General features: G+C 39.5%; 1 protein-coding gene across 3 annotated transcripts in view; it reads right to left on the minus strand.

The window, feature by feature from the left end:
• The window catches only part of LOC122804952 (retinol dehydrogenase 12-like), a 495,784-nt gene that overhangs the window by 230,328 nt on the left and 240,457 nt on the right, over positions 1–24,999 (minus strand). The gene's annotated exons all lie outside the window — the stretch shown is intronic.

Below are 24,999 nucleotides of genomic sequence, written 5' to 3' on the forward strand. Positions count from 1 at the left end.
CCTCCAGGATATAATATTCACTGGTTAGACCATACTAATCTAGTACTACTGATAATGAGATACTACATCCAGGATATAATATTCACTGGTTAGACCGTACTAACCAAGTACTACTGATAATGAGATACTACCTCCAGGATATAATATTCACTGGTTAGACCGTACTAACCTAGTACTACTGATAATGAGATACTACCTCTAGGATATAATATTCACCGGTTAGACTGTACTAACCTAGTACTACTGATAATGAGATACTACCTCCAGGATATAATATTCACTGGTTAGACCGTACTAACCTAGTACTACTAATAATGAGATACTACCTCCAGGATATAATATTCACTGGTTAGACCGTACTAACCTAGTACTACTGATAATGAACTACTACCTCCAGGATATAATATTCACTGGTTAGACTGTACTAACGTAGTACTACTGATAATGAGATACTACCTCCAGGATATAATATTCACCAGTTAGACCGTACTAACCTAGTACTACTGATAATGAGATACTACCTCCAGGATATAATATTCACCGGTTAGACCGTACTAACCTAGTACTACTGATAATGAGATACTACATCCAGGATATAATATTCACTGGTTAGACCGTACTAACCTAGTACTACTGATAATGAGATACTACCTCCAGGATATAATATTCACTGGTTAGACCGTACTAACCTAGTACTACTGATAATGAGATACTACCTCCAGGATATAATATTCACCGGTTAGACCGTACTAACCTAGTACTACTGATAATGAGATACTACCTCCAGGATACAATATTCACCGTTAGACCGTACTAACCTAGTACTACTGATAATGAGATACTACCTCCAGGATATAATATTCACCGGTTAGACTGTACTAACCTAGTACTACTGATAATGAGATACTACCTCCAGGATACAATATTCACCGTTAGACCGTACTTACCTAGTACTACTGATAATGAGATATTACCTCTAGGATATAATATTCACCATTAGACCGTACTAACCTAGTACTACTGATAATGAGCTACTACCTCAAGGATATAATATTCACTGGTTAGACCGTACTTACCTTGTACTACTGATAATGAGATACTACCTCCAGGATATAATATTCACTGGTTAGACCGTACTAACCTAGTACTACTGATAATGAGATACTACCTCCAGGATATAATATTCACTGGTTAGACCGTACTAACCTAGTACTACTGATAATGAGATACTACCTCCAGGATACAATATTCACCGTTAGACCATACTAACCTAGTACTACTGATAATGAGATACTACCTCCAGGATACAATATTCACCGTTAGACCGTACTTACCTAGTACTACTGATAATGAGATACTACCTCCAGGATATAATATTCACCATTAGACCGTACTAACCTAGTACTACTGATAATGAGATACTACCTCCAGGATATAATATTCACCGGTTAGACCGTACTAACCTAGTACTACTGATAATGAGATACTACCTCTAGGATACAATATTCACTGTTAGACCGTACTAACCTAGTACTACTGATAATGAGATGCTACCTCCAGGATATAATATTCACTGGTTAGACCGTACTAACCTAGTACTACTGATAATGAGATACTACCTCCAGGATATAATATTTACCGGTTAGACTGTACAAACCTAGTACTACTGATAATGAGATACTACCTCCAGGATATAATATTCACCGTTAGACCGTACTAACCTAGTACTACTGATAATGAGATACTACCCCCAGGATATAATATTCATTGGTTAGACCATACTAACCTAGTACTACTGATAATAAGCTACTACCTCCAGGATATAATATACACTGGTTAGACCGTACTAACCTAGTACTACTGATAATGAGATACTACCTCTAGGATATAATATTCACCAGTTAGACTGTACTAACCTAGTACTACTGATAATGAGATACTACCTCCAGGATATAATATTCACCGGTTAGGCTGTACTAACCTAGTACTACTGATAATGAGATACTACCTCCAGGATATAATATTCACCGGTTAGACCGCACTAACCTAGTACTACTGATAATGAGATACTACCTCCAGGATATAATATTCACGGGTTAGACAGTACTAACCTAGTACTACTGATAATGAGCTACTACCTCCAGGATATAATATTCACTGGTTAGACCGTACTAACCTAGTACTACTGAAAATGAGATACTACCTCCAGGATATAATATTCATTGGTTAGACCGTACTAACCTACTACTACTGATAATGAGATACTACCTCCAGGATATAATATTCACTGGTTAGACCGTACTAACCTAGTACTACTGATAATGAGATACTACCTCCAGGCTATAATATTCACCGGTTAGACCGTACTAACCTAGTACTACTGATAATGAGATACTACCTCTAGGATATAATATTCACCAGTTAGACTGTACTAACCTAGTACTACTGATAATGAACTACTATCTCCAGGATATAATATTCACTGGTTAGACCGTACTAACCTAGTACTACTGATAATGAGATACTACCTCCAGGATATAATATTCACCGGTTAGACCGCATTAAACTAGTACTACTGATAATGAGATACTACCTCTAGGATATAATATTCACCGTTAGACCGTACTAACCTAGTACTACTGATAATGAGATACTACCTCCAGGATATAATATTCACCGTTTGACCGTACTAACCTAGTACTACTGATAATGAGATACTACCTCCAGGATATAATATTCACCAGTTAGACCGTACTAACCTAGTACTACTGATAATGAGATACTACCTCTAGGATATAATATTCACCAGTTAGACCATAGTAACCTAGTACTACTGATAATGAGATACTACCTCCAGGATATAATATTCACAGGTTAGACCGCACTAACCTAGTACTACTGATAATGAGCTACTACCTCCAGGATATAATATTCACCGGTTAGACCGTACTAACCTAGTACTACTGATAATGAGATACTACCTCCAGGATATAATATTCACCGGTTAGACCGCACTAACCTAGTACTACTGATAATGAGCTACTACCTCCAGGATATAATATTCACCGGTTAGACCATACTAACCTAGTACTACTGATAATGAGATACTACCTCCAGGATATAATATTCACCGGTTAGACCGTACTAACCTAGTGCTACTGATAATGAGCTACTACCTCCAGGATATAATATTCACTGGTTAGACCATACTAACCTAGTACTACTGATAATGAGATACTACCTCCAGGATATAATATTCACCGGTTAGACCGTACTACAAGGAAAGGAGGTGGGATAGCAGTCCTTTATAAAAATACTCTAACTGTTAGAGACACCATTCAACCACCCCAATTCAATAATGAAGAACTCCTCATAACTGAACTACAGATTAACCAGAACAAATGCTTGAACATCGTCTATGCTTACATTTCGCCAGGCAACAACTTAAATACCCTAGAGGATATCCTATACTGGTTATCCACTACCTATCCCCATGAAACCATAGTTCTTGGTGACTTCAATACCGACTGGCACCCCTGCTCCTCTGAACCCCCCTTTACCCCTATAAACTTATCTGGGTTTAAACAGACCATAACCTCTCCCACTAGGATAAACAAACTGACCAACAGGGAAAGTATCCTAGACTGGATCCTAGTTAATAACCAACCCCAACTGCACACAGCTGGCACTCTTCCTAATGACCTTAGCGACCATTTACTAACCTATATAATAAAACATAAGGCAGGAAAGCCTCACCAGATCAAATATAAAACACTTAGAAACAGGAAAAACTTTGACACTGCTATATTCCTAAATGAACTAAAAGCAGTTGACTGGTCAAAACTAGAATATCTACCATTAGAAGAGGATATAGCTCACTTTAACACTAAATTCCTAAGTATCCCTGATTCCCATGCTCCAGCACGTGCAATAAAATCTAGATCAAACACAGCACCATGGCTCACAAAAGATACCGGATCAAAAATAAAACTAGAAACAGAGCCTGGGCTAGCTGGAGATCAACTAAAGCCCCACTTGACCATCTAAAATATCGTCAACTCAGGAATGATACAAAAAAGTCTATTTTACTAGATAAAAATGCTTCTACCAAAATCTCCTACAAAAACACCAAAACAACCCTCAAAAGTTCTGGGCAGGCTTAAATCAACTACTTCATCCAGGTCATTCTACCACCTCAACCCAGGCTAACCACACTCATAGCTCCCCAGAGACCATAGCTGGCACATATAATAACTTTTTCACTGAAACAATCCAATCCCTAGCAAATCAACTAACCCCCATAAACTTAAACCACACCCCTAATCTACGAACTAATCGCCCCCAACTTAGCTTCCAACCGATATCCACTATTTTCATCAAAACACTTATAAAAAAAACTAAAACCTACCACCCTCGCTGCTGACCTCCTCCCTGCAGAGTAACTACAAATAGCTGCAGATGCCATTGCATATCCCATATCTATCCTTATCAACAGAATCTTATCCAAAAGCACTATCCCCTCCCTCTGGAAAATATCCCAAGTCATCCCACTCCATAAAGGTGGTAGCTCCTCAGACATATCCAACTATAGACCCATTGCCATTCTTTCCCCACTAGCCAAAATAATGGATAAATGTGTACACAAGCAACTAATGCAATACTTTACACAGAATAACTTACTATCCAACTCCCAGCATGGTTTCAGGCCATACCACAGCACCACCTCTGCCCTCCTTTCCTTTACTAATGCCATAAACCAAAACAGGAATGACAATAGGCTATCCTCTGCCTTCTTATTTGACCTATCAAAAGCATTTGACATGGTCAACCATGAGCTTCTCATTCTTTCTCTAAAATCTATTTCCTCAATAAGCATGCAATCCAATGGTTCCAGTCCTACCTGATTGGTAGACTACAGGCGGTACTATGGCAGGGCAAACTCTCCAGCCAGCTACCTCTCACATTTGGTGTCCCTCAAGGCTCCATACTAGGTCCACTACTCTTCTCTATTTTTATCAACACCCTTCACACTGCTATCCCTAAAGCTACCTGCATTCAATATGCAGATGATTCCACTCTGATCTGCTCAGCCACCTCTCCATCTGAACTGCAAATCCTAACCCAAAATACATTTAACACTATTGAGAACTGGCTCGCCAACCAACGCCTACTGCTGAACCCCAATAAAACTAAACTTATACTCTTCACCCCCACTAGTAGATCTGCCACACTTTCATTCTCTGTCACGTCTAACAATGGTACCACTATCACCCCAGATCAACACACCAAACTTCTAGAGGTTATCATAGACAATAATCTCAAATTTGACCTACAGGTCAACAAAACCATACAGACCATCAATAAGAAGCTTGGATCACTGTATAGAAACAAGACATTTTTAACCCCACTGGCTAGGACTGCAATCGCCCGGTCACACCTACTCTCTACTCTTTTATATGCCTCATCTGTACTCTCAAATCTCAACAAATCTGAACTAGGTAAGCTGTCCCATAGCTACAACCATATTGCCAGATTTGCCACTGGCTCCACTTATAGAACCCACTACTGCCAGAACCTGAATCAACTAGAGTGGCTAGAACTGCCCAGCTAAATTCAATTCAATCAGCTCTTAATAGCACATACAATTCTGTACCACCCTGAGGATACCCCCTCACTTATAAATATTATTAAGCCATATAGCAACCTGAGATCCCTACAGTCAGCCAACAAACTACTGGTCCAAACCCACAAAGCTAATAACTCTGCTGGTGAATCCCTGTTTGTCAACTTTGTTGGCAAAACCTGGAATTCGTTGCTAAACTATAGAACCCTACAATCCTCCAAACGTCTCTTAAAAAAACCCTCAAACAGTATCTCAAAGTGACCTGTCTTTGCCCATGTACCAACCCTGATTAAGTTATAAACTGAAAGCATAATCTGTAAATATCAAAACATGCAACTACGTGACCAAGCTCTATATTCAATCTGATGTCTCTTGCTTTTAATTGTGTCTGTCCATGAGAATTGTGAGTCCCTACTAGGGAACACTACTAAGCCATTGTATATAATCACTTTGTTTTATATTTTCTAATGTTATCCAACTTCTTGTGTAATCTATGTAAGTTTGTCTATCTAGAGCTTTTCTCCCCAGGGCTCTGCTGAAAATGGACATGTATCCAGTCTGACTATCCCGGTAAACAAATGTAAAATAAAATAAATGAATAAATAAAATAATTCTACTGAAAGATCTAGAACATCTTCCTGTGTCATATTCTGTTTTGCTTCATCCTATGTCATCCATTGCTCTTTCATATGGTAACCCACTAGCCTATCACTCCACAACAATGACTGCGTCAGAGTTGCCACTCTTTCCTGTTTCTTCCCTTGTTGTCCAACTCCAATCACACTTTTATACTGGTTTCTGCTAGAGGTTCCAAATTCTCTTCATATGGTAACTAGTCAGGTGCTTCAGCTCCACCAGTTTCTCCTTAATTTGGGGTCTCGTTGTATCATGCTGTGATGTTACCAGAATTAGATTTTCTACAGTAAATTATTCACTTTGAAAGTAATATATAGCTTTATTTTCTATTTTAACTTCTCAATTACTAATCCTCTTTTCTACTTTCCCCCTTTGTTTTTTTATTTTTTTGTAAAGTAAAATTTTCCATATCCAGATGATATTTTCCAGTATTTCTCTTTAAATATCTTTGGTGCTACTTTTTATTGATTAGTTTTGCTTTCTCCTTTTGGTGGCCATGGTGGTGCAGCGGTTAGCATTGCCGCCTCACAGCAAGAGGTTCTCTGTTTCGATTATCAGCTGGGGTGCCTTCTGTGCGGAGTCTGCATGTCCTCTCTCTGGTCGCGTGGGTTTCCTCTGGGTGCTCCGGTTTCCTCTCACAGCCCAAAGACATGCCATAGGTGGATTGGACACACTAAATTGGCCCTAGGTGTGAGTGTGTGTGTGTGTATGCCTTCTGTGGAAGGTTGGGCACTGGACTGGCAACTCGACACTGTAAAACTCTACTGCCAATCATGAGCGGACAGATGATCTGCTGTGGCGACCCCTAACCGGGAAAAAGCCGAAAGAAGAAGAAGAAGTTTTGTTTTCTCCTTTGCATAACTATTGTACCATATTAAATCCCTTTTTCTTTCCTATGTCCATATTTCTTCTTCAGATGTGTCCTGTTCATCTTGTTTCTTCTTACTTTAGAGACTTATTGTTCCATCATGCCATGACATAACCTGTGTTAGACTTTCTATAATAAATCCTTCACTTCACATGTAATCCATAACTTCCGCTTCTGTTTGTTTAATTTGTACTTTACTAATCTCCTGTTCTATGTTCCCCCTTTGTGATCTTATTTTTTGTATTGTGAAATTTTGTGTATCTTGGTGCCTTGGCCTGTACTGCTGTTCAAATATCTTTGGAGCTGCTTTTTTGTATTGGTTAGTTTGGCTTTTTCCTTTGCATAAATACTGTACCATATCAGATCTCTCTTTCTTTCCCACATCCATGCTTCTTTTTTATACCTTTCAAAGACCTCTGGGTTTCGTACTGCCTTAGTAGCTTTTTTTTCCAAATGGCCCAAGGTTTCTTGGTCTATATAATGTTTTTCATGAATCTGTTGTATTAATAAACACAAATTTGCATTTGAAGCTTTTGGCAGTTATTCTTGTGCAAATTTCTTTCCTCTGATTTCTGTCTTAATCTTTTTGCGTATCTTCTATTCAGAAATTCTGGGCATCTTACATAATAGTAACAAAACATAATTTCTTTTTTATCCTCAATAGTCCATTCTATCACCTTTATACCTCTTTTTTTGGACTGACAGTTTTTGTGGACTACTACTTCCTTCTACAAAAGGGGTGCCATCCTTCCCATGAGCCTAGCCTAGTCCCATTATAGGAATGTTTCTGTAACTTGAGGATTCTACCCTCTCATTATTCCCAGTTCTAACACCAGTGAGCCTACCAGGGACTGGGAACCTTTTTATCCCGGAACTTGTGCACTCAACTGACTTTTTAATTTTTTAACCTAATTCTGTCCATGATATATGCTATATAAAATATAGTCTATATATCAGTGCTGTCTTGGTGAGATTTTGTAAAAACAGGGTCCACCTTGTGAAGGTACTTACCAAAACTTGAGGATGAATTCATTTCCAGCAATAACACTCTTCTTCGCTTGCTAATTTTATCATCTCTCCATTCGGATCCTACACTTGCCTGTAAAGGACTGGGAAATTACTACCAAGACATTTACCAGAATCAGCAATTTCCAATAAATATAGAACTCCATTTACATGGAAATTGTTTCTGTTATTCCAGTTCTGCTATTCATTGAGTTTTCCTGCCATCATTCTTTGTTGTAATCCCATAATAGTCCTTGTGTTTAATTCTGTTGTGCTGAGATAATGCTGTAGAGTGGAACTACAAAATGGCCTCTTGTGCTTCTAGTTGTCATTTGACTTCTGCAGTGTCCTAGAGGATTTGCATGATCAAAGTTGCTAATTTTTTCAGTATCTAGCCATATGTATACTGCCCAATTCCATCAGTTCCATATATCATCATAATCTTGCCATGTGGCACCCATTGCAGGACTGGGATTCACATCAGGGATGGAAAAGGGTCTGGTGATTTTTTTCCACACCAGAGAATGGTTTCAAGATATTTATTCATTCCTATTGCAATTTTACCACCTTAAGAAAGGAAGGTGATTCAGTTTATCTCTACATGAGCAACATATACAATGCAATTATTTCTTAAATAACAAACTCATATCTATTGGAACATTTCTGGGCGTCTTGCAGCATTACTTATTATTTTGATGAAGCATTTGGCACCACCATCATAGCATGGTGGTTCTTCCTTTGCCTCATCAAGCTGGATTGAAGGGCAGAGACTGTACTGATATTGTATATTGCTTAATAGGAACAAGGTTGGGGTATTCGTATTGTTTTTATGACAGCTTGAATATGTTAATACTGAGCTAATTTCTCACAGCTGTTTGATTCTGATATCTAAAAATGGTTGTGCTCCATGAGATGGGTTTGTGCTAATCTGTTTAATAGCAGTCAACCTAGCCCAAACCATGAATTCTAGTGATTACTGCTTGTGAAAAATATGTCAGAATGATTCAATATTGTGTACTCGAATGCTGCTTGCTTAAATGAAAAATACAAAGTGCCAAAACTGTTAAAACTTCAAATGGCAAATCTTAAGAAAGATTGAAAAAAGATTAAAATGAGAATTGCAATATTTTAACAGATTACTAATATAGCAAACAATTAAAAGCATGCCTTTACACAGAAGCAATCTCCCCCTATAACACCTATACAGGAGCATTCCATCTCTCCATTGTTCTGTCTTTAAGGTCACACAGACATACTTTGGGATAGAATCATAACTATTTCTGTAAATCTTTGCAAATTAAAGTGTGAAAATATGGCTACTATCTCTTAGGTGTTACAATCTCTATAGATTTAAGTAAGTGATATACTTAAGTAGGAGTATGTGGGGAACGTCCTGATAAAGGCCGCTGGTTTTTCATGTTGCTTGTAACATTCTGGAGTGTTACTTCATATTATAATACTGCTTAATGCTCTATATAGTATTGTCAGCTGTTGTTTAAGTAGTTTTAGTGCATTTCTCTCAGAGCTATGTGCCAATCTCTTCTTTTACAATAAGAGAAAGACAACACACAGCTACTTCACTAATAGACATGACTAAGAGGCTAAGTATACAGAAGAATATTTCATTTTGAATAATGTTTTATTCTTTTAATGTTGTGTAAGTGATGTAATTTTAGTAACATACTCTTGAAATGCTATGTATGATATTTCATATTTATGTCTGATCACATTGCAATTTGAGATCGCCACAACTTGGGATATGCTTGTATCACTGTCACTATTAAACATTTTAATGTTCAATGACATACTGTAAAATGAGAGGCAGATCGAGGAATCGCCTGCAAAATCAGCGTACACGATGACTACACAGCCAGGAGGACGAAATAAGGTCAGGAAAGAGATGCAAACAAGCTTAGTTCACAATATCTCTACTTTAACTCTAACTGACTCACAATTATCTGTGTTAAACAGAGGTTTAACCTTTGTTCCGGCTCAAAGAATGGACATAACAGAGGTAATTAAAGACCTGCACCTTTTTGGCAGAACTCTTACACTTAAAGCTATGTTTGGTAATTCTAATTATGCTGATTGTATATTTAGAAAGCCCAGCACCTACATACCACCTAGTAATCCTATTATAGATCTGTTTATTGACCTTTGTGAAAAACAACTTAGAGAGAAGCCTCTAGATAAGCAAACTAATAATTTTAGTAATTTATCAGCTGCAGAGATACAAGCTCTAGTTGAATTGAAAGAACTAAATAGTATAGAAATACGTCCAGCTGATAAAGGAGGTGGTATTGTTGTTGTCAAGGACAAATATATAGAATCTATGTTAGGTCATCTTAGTGACGTTGATACGAATGCCATTTTACCTATGCATATACTCAGTACTGTCATAGAAAAAGTACAGTTTTTGATCTTTCATTTATTAATAACAGGCATGATATCTGAGCAACTGTTTGAGTATTTCAAGGTAGAACATCCAACAGTCCCTTTGATATATAGTCTACCCAAAATACATAAGAATCCCTTAACTCCACCTATGCGCCCTATAGTTTCAGGCCGAGGTTGGGTAACTGAGCCACTTTCTATTTTTGTAGAAAAGGCTTTGCATGCTGCCTTGGCTAATTGTAGCACTGTTTTAAAGGATACCAAGAGCTTTTTTAAATCAGCTATCTAAACAAAATGAAATTATCTTCGGACAATGTTTATTTGAAACTCTGGATATTGAATCATTGTTCACTGTTATACACAATGAATGGGGAATTGAAAATGTCAGAGAATTACTGTGTGAGAGAAACACCCCTGATACTAAGGTGACACTTATTTGCACACTTTTGAAAATCATCCTAGAAAACAATGTGTTTATTTTTAATGATGTTTATTATGCACAAAAAGTTGGAATAGCTATGGGCACAGCTTGTGCTAATAGCTACGCCAACCTATCCCTAGCTAATCGGGAAGCTAAACATGTACTTTCGAATAATGAATACCAGGTTAACATCAAATGGTATAAACATTTTGTGGATGATATTTTTTGTTGTGGCATGGCTCAGAGCAGCGGCTACAAGAATTTCTTTTATACTTAAATCAGTTGAATACTTTTTTGAGTTTTATCTATGAATATTCTGATAAAGAAGTAGAGTTTTTGGATGTTAAAGTTACTAAAAATAATTTATCCACTGTGTTTACTACTTTGTATAAAAAAACTATTAAACTATTAGAAAGAATAATGTTCTACACTATGGCAGTATGCATCCGAATCATACGAAATTCAATGTGTGGAAGGGACAGATATTTCGAACTATGAGACTTTTTAATGATGATGATAGTCTCATTGTTGCATTACAAACACTTAAACAAGAATTTTTAGAAAGAGGCTATAGTAGTAATCTTATTGATTCTCAAATAGCAGAAGGATGGCGGCATAGATCAAGTAAGTGCCAGCCATACTTTTCTCCCCTCCCCAACAACAGGGATAATATTGACAATACTTTCTCAAGTGATGCTTCCACTGATACCTCTAGGAATAAACTAAGGATGCCATTGACCTTTGCCAGTAATGTGCATGTAGCATGTGATATTATTAAAAAGAACTGGGATATTCTGTCTACTGTACATGAGTTGAATGGGGTCATTGGCACACAGCCAGATTTTGCTTTTAGAAATAATAGATCACTTAAGAGTCAGCTCTGTTATCGATCCTTTAATACTAAATCAGCTATAATATCTGATAGACTTGGTACATATATGTGTAGGAATTGTATGTCCTGTACACATATACATATTGGTAATCATTTCACACATCCCACTTTGGGTTTTAAGATAGATCCTGCTTTTTATGTAGATTGTCAAACAAAAATTGTTGTCTATTTTTGCTATTGTACTACCTGCTTCTCATTTTACATAGGGAAAATGAACAGGGTGTTTAAGGACAGAATACTTGAACACCTTAGGGATATCAGGAATGTTAAAGAAACCAGCGCACTATCACTACATGTAGCTAAAGAGGGTAAAGAACATAAATTTAGCTTTATGGTACTAGAGATTCTGCATAGTACCAAGAGAGGAGGTGACATAAATAATAGAACAGAATCTTGTGAACAGAAATGGATTTTGCGCTTTCAAGCTGATAAACCTTCTGGTTTAAACAACAGAGTTTCCCTGAAACCCTTCCTTAAAGCACGACCATTAAAGCATTGATCTCTCTTTTAATATTTTATCTTATATGTTTCAATAGTCCATCTTTTATTATATTTTACTATTGTATTTGTTACCAGTTTTAAGTACATATTGTTCATTTAGTCAGTTTTATTCAGTTTTTTAACGATCTGTATATTCTACAGATGTATTTTATCACATGGCTTTTAGCTATGATGTACATTTTATCTGATTTCTGATTGGATGTTTTAGTGTTTAAAAATTTAACTGCTATTCTATCTTTGTTGGTCTGATGAAGCGGATGTTATTCCGAGAAAGCGCTTACCTACTACAATAAAGGACATATTGATTTTCACTGCTGTGTGGAACCAGATTATTTTTCTTTTTCTTGTATACTGTAAAATGAGCCAGCACCACATCCAGGAAGAGGACAATAATCAAAACAAATTTAAGAACAATTCCTAAAACTATTCAATCAACTACTGCTATTGTGAGTACCCACACAACTGTACTTTCGCAGTAACTGTAGCAATGACAAAAGGACAATATGCACTGTACATTAGCTTAACAACAGTATTTATGTATTTTTTTAATAACCTGACAGTTATAATTGAATTCTGGCTTTACTAGATGACAGAGAACATGTTCAGTTCTTTGTTTTAACCTGTGAGCATTCCTGAGGATAATATTTGTTTTCTTATCTTGAGCCCCAGCCCTGGCTAACCATCTGGCCAATCATCAGGAGTCTTTCTATTCATTCCCTTACTAGGTCCTGTAATACCCACAACTGAGCTGTGAGGTATTCATTTATGGGTTCCTATTAGAAGACAGAAGATGCAGTCTTTCGAATGCGTCTTGGTCGAACTTAAAAGGCTGAAAAAGCAAAATATCAAAGTGGCTTTTAAGCAAATTCTTTCCCTGGGAAAACATTTGCTTGGCTGCATCATTACTTTGACATTTTTGGCACTGTAGTGCAGTCTTGGAGTTGGTATATTTAAGTAGGGGGGTGTGGAAAAAAATTGCTGTTCTGACAGTTCGACATTGTAAGCTTTCGCTTACATAGGGTCAATTAATCACCATTCACTTTTTTAAGCATTTGATGATCTAATATAGACTCTTCATTCATCACTGAGGTATATTCAATATAAAGTGCCTTGACTGCTGGAGTTTGTTATATTCTGATTGTTGTACTTATGCATGATCACTGTTATAATGTTATGCAAGATTTTGTGGAGCACTTTCCCTGTCTGTAAAATGTAATAGACTGCTGTCATTCTATAAAAATAAAGCTGTTTTAAGAGCTGTACTGGCATCACAGTGAAGCAGTGATTAGTTCCAGTTCTACATATTCGGACCAGCATAGCCTTAAGTGTATGTTCCATGCCTTCTTAGATTCTCCTAAGGAACTATAAAGCAATCTACACCATAATGTTGGACCTAACAGAAACAGTTTAGTGACTGATTCAAATTCTTACAGCCTTAGTTCATTCATTCATTTATTTTCTTATAACTACTTTATCTTTTTCAAGGTGTCAAATTCGCCTTCAAAGCTGTGTCCACATCCTATACAAAACTACTGTTAAATAAACAAACTTAGCTCTACTTCAGTTAATGATCTTTCAAGCGAATACCTTAAAATAGAAGTCAATAGCATTGCCTGCCCTTTTTAAATCCTTATAAATAGGTTAGTCCAGGAAACTCATGTTCTCTGTCTCTGGAAGAAGTCACACATTACCCCTCTGCAGAAAGGAGGAAATTCAATGGACATTACTAACTTTAGACCTGCAGCAATCTTATCCCCATCTCCAAAATACTTGAAAATATATTAAAAAATTGCTAAAGTATCTCCTGCAGGAATAACCCCTATCCCCAACACAACATGACTTCCATCCTTCCAACAGTACTAGCACTCCCCTTCTAAACTATATAGATGCGGTTAATAAAGCTAGAGATAATGGCAGACTTATCTCCTCATTTCTAGATTTGTCTAAAGCCTTTGACACAGTTTGTCACAGCAAATTTCTATTTCAAATGTCCTCATTAGGTCTCTCTCAGCCAACCCTTCTATGGTTCAATATCTACCTACCCAATAGGTATCAGTCAATAAAATGGCAGTTTACCCACTCTCCATACCTCCCAGTCACCACTGATGTACCACATGGGTCTATCCTTGGTCCCCTCTTCTTTAACATTCTCACCAACACCCTCCACACATCCACACAAAAGGCTTCCCTACTATAGTATGCAGATGACACTAATTTGCACATCTGACAATGTGGCTCATCTCCAAAAAATTAATAAGGTAGTTTTAACAGCAACTGAAACATGGCTTTATAGCTCACAACTCATGCTCAACTCTAAAACAACCTACTACTTTTCATAGGTTCATAGGTTCATAGGTTTATACTAGGCTATCTGCCCTAAGGCATTTATAAGCCTAGCCCAAATTATTGTGGCTTATGCCACCCCTTATATGAAAAAATACTGTGCCCATTAGTTTGTTGTGCCTCTGTCCAGCAGTGACACAGATATGATTCCCGGGGTAAACCTACGATCTCCCATCCACAGGTCTAGATTTCTCTTGAACAGAGTCAGCGAGGTGCTCTGCCTCACATGGACCGGGATTTTATTCCACAGCATAGGGAGTCTCTGAGTGATAAATCTATCCCTCCAGCACGTCCTATTTATAGCCGTGCTAAGGTTTAAGTCGCTTGCTCTAGTGGTTTTGGTGGATTTGGATTTTTGAGGTGGAGCATGTCCATTAATTCCGGGTTGGACATGGCCTTGTATGTCAGGCACATGTCACCTCTGAGCAGACGGTATGCGACTGAATAGAGCTGGAGTTTCTTCAATCTGGCAGCATATGACAGATATTGGAGTCCCTTTATCCTTTTGGTGAGGAACTTTTGGGGTCTCTCCAATTGCTGCAGATGTCGGGTGAGATACATCCCGAATGGGGCATTGTACTCGATCATTGGTCTGATAAGTGAAGAGTACAGGGAACAATGACCTCACTAGATCTGGATGTGAATCCCTTCATGATCAGGTGGGCAATGTAGAAGGTCTTTCTAACCACTTTAGCAATGTGAGTGTCAAAAGAAAGGCCACTGTCAACCTGGGTCCCCAGGTCCCTGATAACCTCTTCTGTGCTTAGTGGATTGCCACCTATATGGTAGCTTGGGGTTACCTTGTTTTTCCCGAAGGGTATGACTATACATATTTTGGCGTTTAACTTCAGGCCATGGCTCTGGCACCAGCTATCTGTTTCCGTGAGTCCCTTCTGAAGGATATCCATGTCCGATGCACTTTCCACTATGGCACCCAGTTTGCAGTCGTCTGCAAACTTTGTCAGCCAAAGTCCTCCCATGTTGGCCTGTACTTCTGAGAAGTAGATGCCAAACAATAGGGGGCCAAGGACCGAGCCCTGTGGGACACCACTTGTGACCGGCTTGGAGTCTGACACAGTGCCAGCAACTCTAACCCTGTGGGTTCTGTCCTTAAGCCAGTTTGCAACCCATCTTGTGACATATGGGTTTACATTTAAGCTGGTAAGTTTTTCTACAATACCCGAGTGGGGTATTGTGTCGAAAGCCTTTGCAAGGTCAAGGTAGGCTGTATGGACTGCCTTTCCTCATCAATGGCCTTGGTGACTGTTTCAAGAAGTCGACCAAGTTCAAAAGGCATGATCTTCCCTTGACAAAGCCAAACTGGGTCGGGTCCAATGTCTGCAAGTCCCCTATATCTTTGTTTATGAGCTCCATTATGATCCTCTCCATAGCTTTGCAGACTAGACTTGTTAAGCTTATGGGGGTAATTACCAGGGTCCGTGAGGCGCCGCCTTTGTGGAGTGGGACCACAGTTGCCGTCGCCACTCCTTGGGCACGTATCCTGTGGTAAGGCTGAGATTAAACAGCTGCCTTATGTGCGGGTTTAATTCCTCATTTAGCTCGTGTAGCACACAGCCGGGGACACCATCCGGTCCCATTGATGCTGTGTTTTTAGCTTTAGAGAGAGCAGCTTTCACCTGCGCATTTGAGAAGTCCGGGAGGCTACACTCGGCTGGGATAGTTATCTCTCCTTTAGGGGAGAGGGTGAAGTTTGCACTGAACCTGTCTGCCAGTATGTTGGCAATGTCTGTGGGTTCAGTGATTTTTGTATCATTTTGGACTAATTCTGAGCATATCTGGGAGTTTCCACCCAGGTTCCTAACATAGCTGAAAAAGGCCTTATGATTTTCCTTTGAATCCATGGCAATTTTTCTCTCAAAATTGGCCTTAGTTGATTTTATGAGTGCTCGTATTTTTTACTAATAATGATCAGGGTGACTTCCCTTTTATGGATTTTGTTCTATCATGTAATAGCTTTCTCCTCTTATTGTAAAGTTTGTTAATGGCTGGGGTCCACCAGACTGGACGTTTGCCCTTTGTGGAAAGAGTCTTGGTTTTATTTGGGATTGCCTGATCCATGCAGTCCTGGAGGTGTTCATAGAAGGCATTTGTAAGGGCTTCCGCAGCTTGGGTTGTGGTTTCCTCTGGCTCAGGGGCCTTGAAGGATACCACACCAGTCTTGAGTAGTGTGAAGTTTGCTTTAGAGAAGTTCTTCACTATGGTTTTTTTTGTTTGGGGTGGGGGCGGGATGTGGATTTCTAGTGAGATTAGTTTATGATCAGATCTCACCAATGAGGGATATACTTCGAGTGTGGAGCATTTTGTCCCCATGTTTGTGACAATGAGATCTAGTATATTTTCTCCTCTTGTGGGAACAGTGACTAGCTGTTCCATGGCATTTGAATTTATGAACTCCAGGAACCGTTGGGCTAGAAAGTTAGGGCTTGAGTAATGTTCCCAGTCTATATTCGGGTAGTTGAAGTCACCCAATATGATGGTGTTTGGAGATACATTTATACCCTCCAGTGTCTTCAGGAAGGCTGTATGGGGTTCCTGAGTTTGAGAGGGTGGCCTGTAGCATGCTACAATTTGTAGAGCAGTTTTGCCTATGGTTAGTTGCACCTGGATGGTTTCCAAGCTTAGATGCGTTGCCACCAACCTGGAGGTGTGGGTATCCTTTATGAATATGGATACACCCTCCTTTTGTGGTGTGGTCCGGGTTTTGGGGCCGGAACGCATGATATGAGGTAAAACCTAATAGTGCCGGGTGCTCTCAGGAGCCTTGAACCAGGTTTCAGTTACAGCACAGACATCGATGTTCTCCATACTGAGAAGGGCCTCGAGTGCGTGCATTTTGAGATTTAGACTTCTGGCATTGAGCAGCATTACCCTCAGTTTCTTCCCATTTTTGTTTTCTAGGGTGGTAGGTTTAGAATTTGAGCCTTGCCTAAAAAGGCACTATGGGGTGGCAAGAGCCTTAGCCAATATCCGGAATCCCAGGGGTGACAGGTGCAAGCCGTCCCTTGCGAAGCAGCGTGGCTTGTCAAGCATGTCATCCCAGGCAGACAGACACTGGATCCCCTTTGAATGACACCAGACATTAAGCCAATTGTTAAAGCTGATCATCTTGTCTCTATATTGTGGCATCATTCTTGGTGAAGGAAGGATACTGCTCAGGGTTAGGGTCATACCTGCCTGGGCTACATAATCAGAGAGCTCCTCTATGTCTCTTTTCATGTAGTCCAGGGAGGTACGTCTCAGGTCGTTCACACCAGCATGGACAATGACTGTGTCATATTTGTACTTGCCGTGGAGTGACCCGAGTGCTTGTGTTATGTGGCGGATTCTAGCGCCCGATAGGCAGCTTACTGTGACCCTCTCCTTGTTCAGCCTGGTGAGTGGGACGTCAGTGTGTCTGACTATGGAGTCACCTATGACAAGTATGTTTGGTGTTGTATTTGGCCTTAAGGGCTGTGACTGCTTTGCACACTGCTTTTGTGGTGTATGTGTTGCTTGTGGGGTGTCTTGAGGTAGCAGTTGTTTGGGTGTCTGCTTTGGAGGCCTCTGCTGTTTAGGTAAATTTTTACTCAGAGCCTCCGAGTATGTCTTTGTGTGTTTATGTGTTTGATTCAGTGGAGTGGTAGCATTATGTGAGGCTGGTTTTGTGGTGTGTGTAGTTGCCTTCTCCTCCTGTCTGGTCTTGCCAGTCCTGAGTTGAGAGAGCTCAGCCTCCAGTTTGGCTAAATAGCTGCATCTCTCACAAGTATTTGTGTTATGTGGGAGGAGGAGAGGGTTGTCTGTGTACATGAGGCAGTTATAACATTGCCTCAAGATTCCCAGATTCACCAGCTGGACCGGAGAGGAGATTGACAACTGACCTTTGGACATGCTAGAATAATATTGGGAAATCCTTAATTGAAAACAAGGGCCAGTGGGGAGTGAGGGTGTAGTGCTTTTAATTTTTAGTGCTGACTTATATAATTGCTTTAGTGAGCAAGTGCCAGGTAACTTGAGTGCAATGTGTTACAAGTAACTAAATGCAAAACGACAAACAGTAACTTTCTTTCAAGTGAAACAAGGAAATAAGTACAGTAAGCAATGCAGATATCACTAGTGATCCACAGAAGCTGAGAAGTTGCATATTAGGTGGAATTAGCTTCCAGGGAAATAACAAGCAAACAAACAACAAGCATATAAACAAAGCTAGATTCAGCAGGCCTGGATCTAGTCTATGCTAGAGCAAACAAGGTGAACCAATTTCAGTAAGATACAGTTCAAATATTCAGGCACTATAAACCTCCAACCAGAAATTCCCAGCTCAGAAGGGCAGAGTCCAGCCTCTTCTCCCACAAGAGTGCAGACCACGAACCTTCTTAATGTAAAATAACTGGCCTGAAGCCCAAGCGCCTAAACCAGAACTAATACACTTGGACACTGGGCTCTCAATCAGCAGTTCCCAACTTAGAAGGATGAAAGCTACCTGTCCTGCCACCACAGTGCTTGCCACAAACCTTCCTAATGTAAAACAACTGGTCTGAAGCCCAAGTGCTTAATCCAAAAGACTTGAATGATAGCTACACTTTAATCAAGTTACAACCAAGCAGTAATAAATACCATTGAATACTTTAGAGAATGTCTGGATTAGTGCTCAAGTTACACAAACAAAGCTAGATCCAGCAGGCCCGAATCCAGTCTATGCCACAGCAAACAAGGCGCACCAAATTCAGTAAGAAACAGTTCAGATATGCATGCACTATAAGCCTTTAACCAGAAATTCCCAGCTCAGAAGGGCAGAGTCCAGCCTCTCCTCCCACAAGAGTGCAGACCACGAACCCTCATAATGTAAAATAACTGGCTTGAAAGCCCAAGTGCTTAAACCAGAATTAATACACTTTTAGAATAACAGACACTGAGCCCTCAATCAGCAGTTCTCAACCTAGAAGGATGTAAGCTACCTGTTCTGCCACAACAGTGCAGACCACAAACCCTCTCAGTGCAAAACAACTAACTGGTCCGAAGCCCAAGTGTTTAAACCAAAAGGCTTAGAATGAGTTTCCCCAAATCCCTGTCCGGTGGAAAAAAATAAAGTCCTCTCTTTCTTGATAATACAACCATTGAAGTAATTTCTCAATTTATCAATTTAAATTATTAGATTTGATAATGAATAATAATCTGAAATTTGACCAGCATATACAAAATTGTATTAAAAACTCATGAGAAACTAAGGATACTTTATAGAGTCAAAAAAATTCTCACTGACACAACTAAAGCTACACTTCCCACAACTTATCTCCTCCCCGCACTTCTTTATGGTACTCCCATTCTTACTAACCTTCAGGTATCACAAAAATCAAAATTTCAATAGTGCTATAATAAAATTGCTAAATTTGGAGCAAATACCCCTTATAGAACCCACCTTGTTATAGCACTAACAAGCCTAAATTGGTTAGGACTACCTTATCAACTAACATATACACAACTTCTTATCACCTATAAAATTATCCAGAATCCATCTGTTTGTCCAGCACTAAACAACATTCTACACCACTATGTTCCTGGTTGGTCAATGTGATCCAGTGATGAAAAATTTCTGTCTGTCCACAGACTATTACATCTGCTGGGCAGTGTCTGTACTCACACCATGTTGCAAAGGCCTGGAATTACTCATCTGTATCCATGAGGTCAATACCATTTGCCCCATCTTTCAAAACCATTCTGAAAGACTTCTTAGTCAAAAGCTGGCTCTGTTCTTGCTAAACACCAGGATAAACAAGATCCGTAAATGTGAACAAATACGTATTCATACGTTACATCTCCTTACTCTCCCTTCTTCACTCACTTCCTTACTCCTATCAGTTTCTCTCCCCTGACTTTCTATCTAATTATACCATAAGCATGCTTTTCTCTCACTTTGTATTGCAATTCCTGTTTATATTGTACTAACTTACCTTTAATTTTTCTATAAACTAGCTAAAATTTCTCTCTATATTAAATCATTGTCAAATAACTTGTATATATTCTAAACCAATTTTTTCATATTATAGTTAATTGGTATAATTATTTAAACTGTAGTTATTTGTTGTATTATTTTGAAAGACTGTAAAATTATTCTTGTTAAAATGTTATGCAATATTTTGGAGCTTTTCTCCCCGGGCATCATCTGAAAATGGGCTCCTACCCAGTTGGACTTTCCCAGTAATCAAATGCCAATAAATAAATAAATCAATAAACTGGGAGGATCAAAAGCCTACCCCACACTCAGTGGATATAAGGCAGAGAAACTAATGTTAGATGGAATGCCAGTCTGTTACAGACAGGCACACAAACATATTTACATTCACATACACAATCACACTGACATGCACTCACATAAACACACAGATACACACACATGCTCACATGCATTCATGCACATGAGCACACACAAACACATCATGCTCACAAACACACACACAAACACATCATGCTCACAAACACACACACGTATACACACAGGCGCGTGGTCTCACACACACACACACACACACACACACACACACACACACACACACACACATACACACACACTCTGGCAGTTAGTGCAGTGTACATTGCTTTCTGAAGTCAAGTTGTACATATTTGGCACCTTCTACCTTCATTTGCCTACTTTGTACCTCTGTGTAACTCACTGGACTAGACAGAGCTCCGAGGTAGCTCAAAAAAGGGAAAGTAGATCTACCCAGTTAACATGTATAAAAAATAAGCACAAATATAGGCAGACACACACACACACACACACACACACACACACACACACACACACACACACACACACACACACACACACACACACACCACACCAGGAAAAGCCAACACAAATGCAAAGTGGATATGCAGACTCCACACAAAAGATACCTTAACCAGAAACAAAACTGGACACCCAAGTGCAGTAAAGATAACTGCTGTGTCCTTTTAATGCCTACAACCTATGCTTACACATGATTAAGGAAGAAGGCTGCACTAAGCCAGTTAGGAGAAAGAAACTTGACAATGTGAGATTTGAAATGGTGGCATGTATCTACAATTTTCTTAAACTTCTTGGATATTAAATCATTCATTGCAATTTCATTGCATAGCTGCATCTCACTGTACAGACTTCTTCTGAGCTTTGAGTGTATATGACACACAAGGACTGATACTCCAGGTCAGCATTGCTTGCTTTGAACAATTATGCTTACTATGACTGATGGTCAGTTGAGAAAGGAAGGACAGGCTGAACAATTTATGACAAATCTGATGGAGCACAGCACTGTGTATAAATGGTAGCAGGGGACAGACATGAAGATAGATATCCACAGAAAAATGTTGTTGGCATTTAAATTAACTGATTGCCCTTGCAGACCTATATAATGGTTTATTTCTACTATGGTGGAATAGAGTATCTTCCTCTCTGTGTATATCTCTATCTCTCTCTCTCTGTCTCTCTCTGTCTGGAATGACTTATGCCCTGGTTTTAGCAACATGGACTAATTCTAAAAAAGTACATATTAATACATTTATAGAAGGTCAGGACAAGTGTGATCTGTTGAGTATATAATTTCTTAAATATACTTATGTTAGCAGATGTATCTATGGATAGCCATACTTGGCAGATATATTATCTTATTTTACATTAATCCGTTCATAATTTTTTTTTTGCATTGTAAACAGAATGCTTTGACTGATAAATGATCGTTAAAACTTATATTTAGACTAGGTCGCCAAGATTCACGGAAGTATTTGACCAGTGATGTAGCCGGTGGGAAGTGCAGTACATCTGAAAATTTGTCACTTGAAGTCACAAAAAAAAAAAAAAAAAAGAAGAAAAACATAATGTGTTTGGAGGCAAATTCTTTAAGACAACTGTCCTCGAGTCATGGAATAAGTGCCTTAAGAAATTCGGAAAAAATATTAACAGAAATTATTTTTAACGAAAGGATGAAATAGTATTTGTCTACCATCCTCTTTTCCTGTAGTAGCTGTGTCAGTTTACTATTGTTTTAGTGATTGTAACAAAGTTGAATCGGTAAATCATGCAACCAGAAGGATACAAGCTGAGAATGCTGGTGCCTGAACTTGCTCACCTTCTGGACCCATGTTTGCACTTGTTCTGTGTCTGTGCAGGTCAGGAGATTCTATGTTTGACAATGTTTGAAAAAGTGAATGTCAGCATTCTCATCTTGTTACCTTCGAGTCATGTGATTTAGCAATTCAACATTGTTATGATTGCTAAAACTACAGTAAGCTGCTGTGGCACATAATCGCACAGTTACTAATAACTATATAAATACATATATAGAGAGTGAGTGTATAGTTTAACTGCTGTTGTAAGTCTAGATAATTGCAAATAAGATGTTTTCTACAGTACATGTGCACTTATAGGTTCATAGGTTCATAGGTTCATAGGTTCATACTAGGCTATCTGCCCGAGGGCATTTACAAGCCTAGCCCATCGTTTTGTGGCTTAGGCCACCCCTTTAGTATGGGGAACTATACCCATTATTTTTCTGTGCCTCTGTCGAGCAGTGACACTGAGGTAATCCCTGGGGTATATCTGCGATCTCCCATCCATTGGTCAAGATTTCTCTTGAACAAGGCCAGCGAGGTGCTCTGCCTCACATGTACCGGGATTTTGTTCCACAGCATAGGGAGTCTTTGGGTGATGAATCTATCCCTCCAGCACGTCCTATTAATAGCCGTGTCAAGGTTTAAGTCTCCGCCCTTGTGGCTCTGATGGATCTAGATTTTTGAGGTGAAGCATATTCATCAAATCTGGGTTTGACATGGCCTTGTATGTTAGGCAAAGGTCACCTCTGAGCAAGCGGTGCGACTGAATAGAGCTGGAGTTCTTTCAGTCGGGCAGCATAGGACAGATTTTTGAGACCCTTTATCCTTTTGGTGAGGAACTTTTGTGGCCTCTCCAGCTGCTGCAAGTGTCGGGTCAGATACATTCGAATGGGGCATTGTACTCAATCATTGGTCTGATGAGTGATGAGTAAAGGGAGACTATGACCTCCCTTGATCTAGATGAGAATCCCTTCATGATAAGGTGGGCAATGTAGAAGGTCTTCCTAACTACTTTAGCTACATGGGTGTCGAATGACAGACTACTATCAACCTGGGTCCCCAGGTCCCTGATAACTTCTTCTGTGCTCAGTGGATTGCCACCTATTTGGTAGCTAGGGGTAACCTTGTTTTTCCCGAAGGGTATGACTATGCATTTTTGGCATTTAACTTTAGGCCGTGGCTCTGGCACCAGTTATCCGTTTCTGTGAGACCCTTCTGAAGGATATCTGTGTCAGATGTGTTTTCTACTATGGCGCCCAGTTTGCAGTCATCTGCAAACTTTGTCAGCCATAACCCTCCTGTGTTTGCCTGTACTTCGGAAAAGTAGATGCCAAACAAGAGTGGGCCCAGGACTGAGCCCTGTGGGACACCACTTGTGACAGGCTTAGAGTCTGACATGGCGCCAGCAGCTCTGACCCTGTGGGTTCTGTCACTCAGCCAGTTTGCAACCCATCTTGTGATGTATGGGTTGACATTTAAGCTGATGAGTTTTCAATGATACCCGAATGGGGTATTGTATCGAAGGCCTTAGCCAGATCGAGGTAGGCTGTATGGACTGCCTTTCCCTCATCAATGGCTTTGGTGACTGTTTCAAAAGTCAACCAAGTTTAAAAGGCATGATCTGCCTTTGACAAAGCCAAACTGGGTTGGATCCAAAGTCTGCAAATTCCCTATGTCTTTATTTATGAGGTCCATTATGATCCTCTCCATGGCTTTGCAGATAAGGCTTGTCAAGCTAATGGGCCGGTAATTTCCAGGGTCGGTGGAGGCACCGCCTTTGTGAAGTGGTACCACAGTTGCAGTGCGCCACTCCTGGGTGCGTATCCAGAGGTAAGACTTTGATTAAACAGCTGTCCTAGCTGTGGGTTTAATTCCTCATTGAGTTCATGGAGCACACAGCCGGGGACACCATCAGGTCCCATGGATGCTGTGTTTTTGCTTTGGAGAGAGCAGTTCTCACTTGGGCGCTGGAGATGTTTGGGGGCTGCAATCGTTTGGTATAGATATCTCTCCTTTGGGGAGGGGAGAAGTTTGCACTGAACCTGTCAGCCAGTATGTTGGCAATGTCTGTAGGATCAGTAATCTTCACATCATTTTGAACTAGCTCTGAGCATATCTGGGAGTTTCCTCCCAGGTTTCTAACATAGCTAAAGAAGGCCTTATGATTGTCTTTTGAGTCTTTAGCTATTTTTCTCTCGAAATTTGCTTTGGATGATTTTATGAGAGCTCTT

The sequence above is a fragment of the Protopterus annectens genome, chromosome 6.part0 (genome assembly GCF_019279795.1).
Source record: "Protopterus annectens isolate FY-2018-M chromosome 6.part0, PAN1.0, whole genome shotgun sequence".
NCBI lineage: Eukaryota > Metazoa > Chordata > Ceratodontiformes > Protopteridae > Protopterus > Protopterus annectens.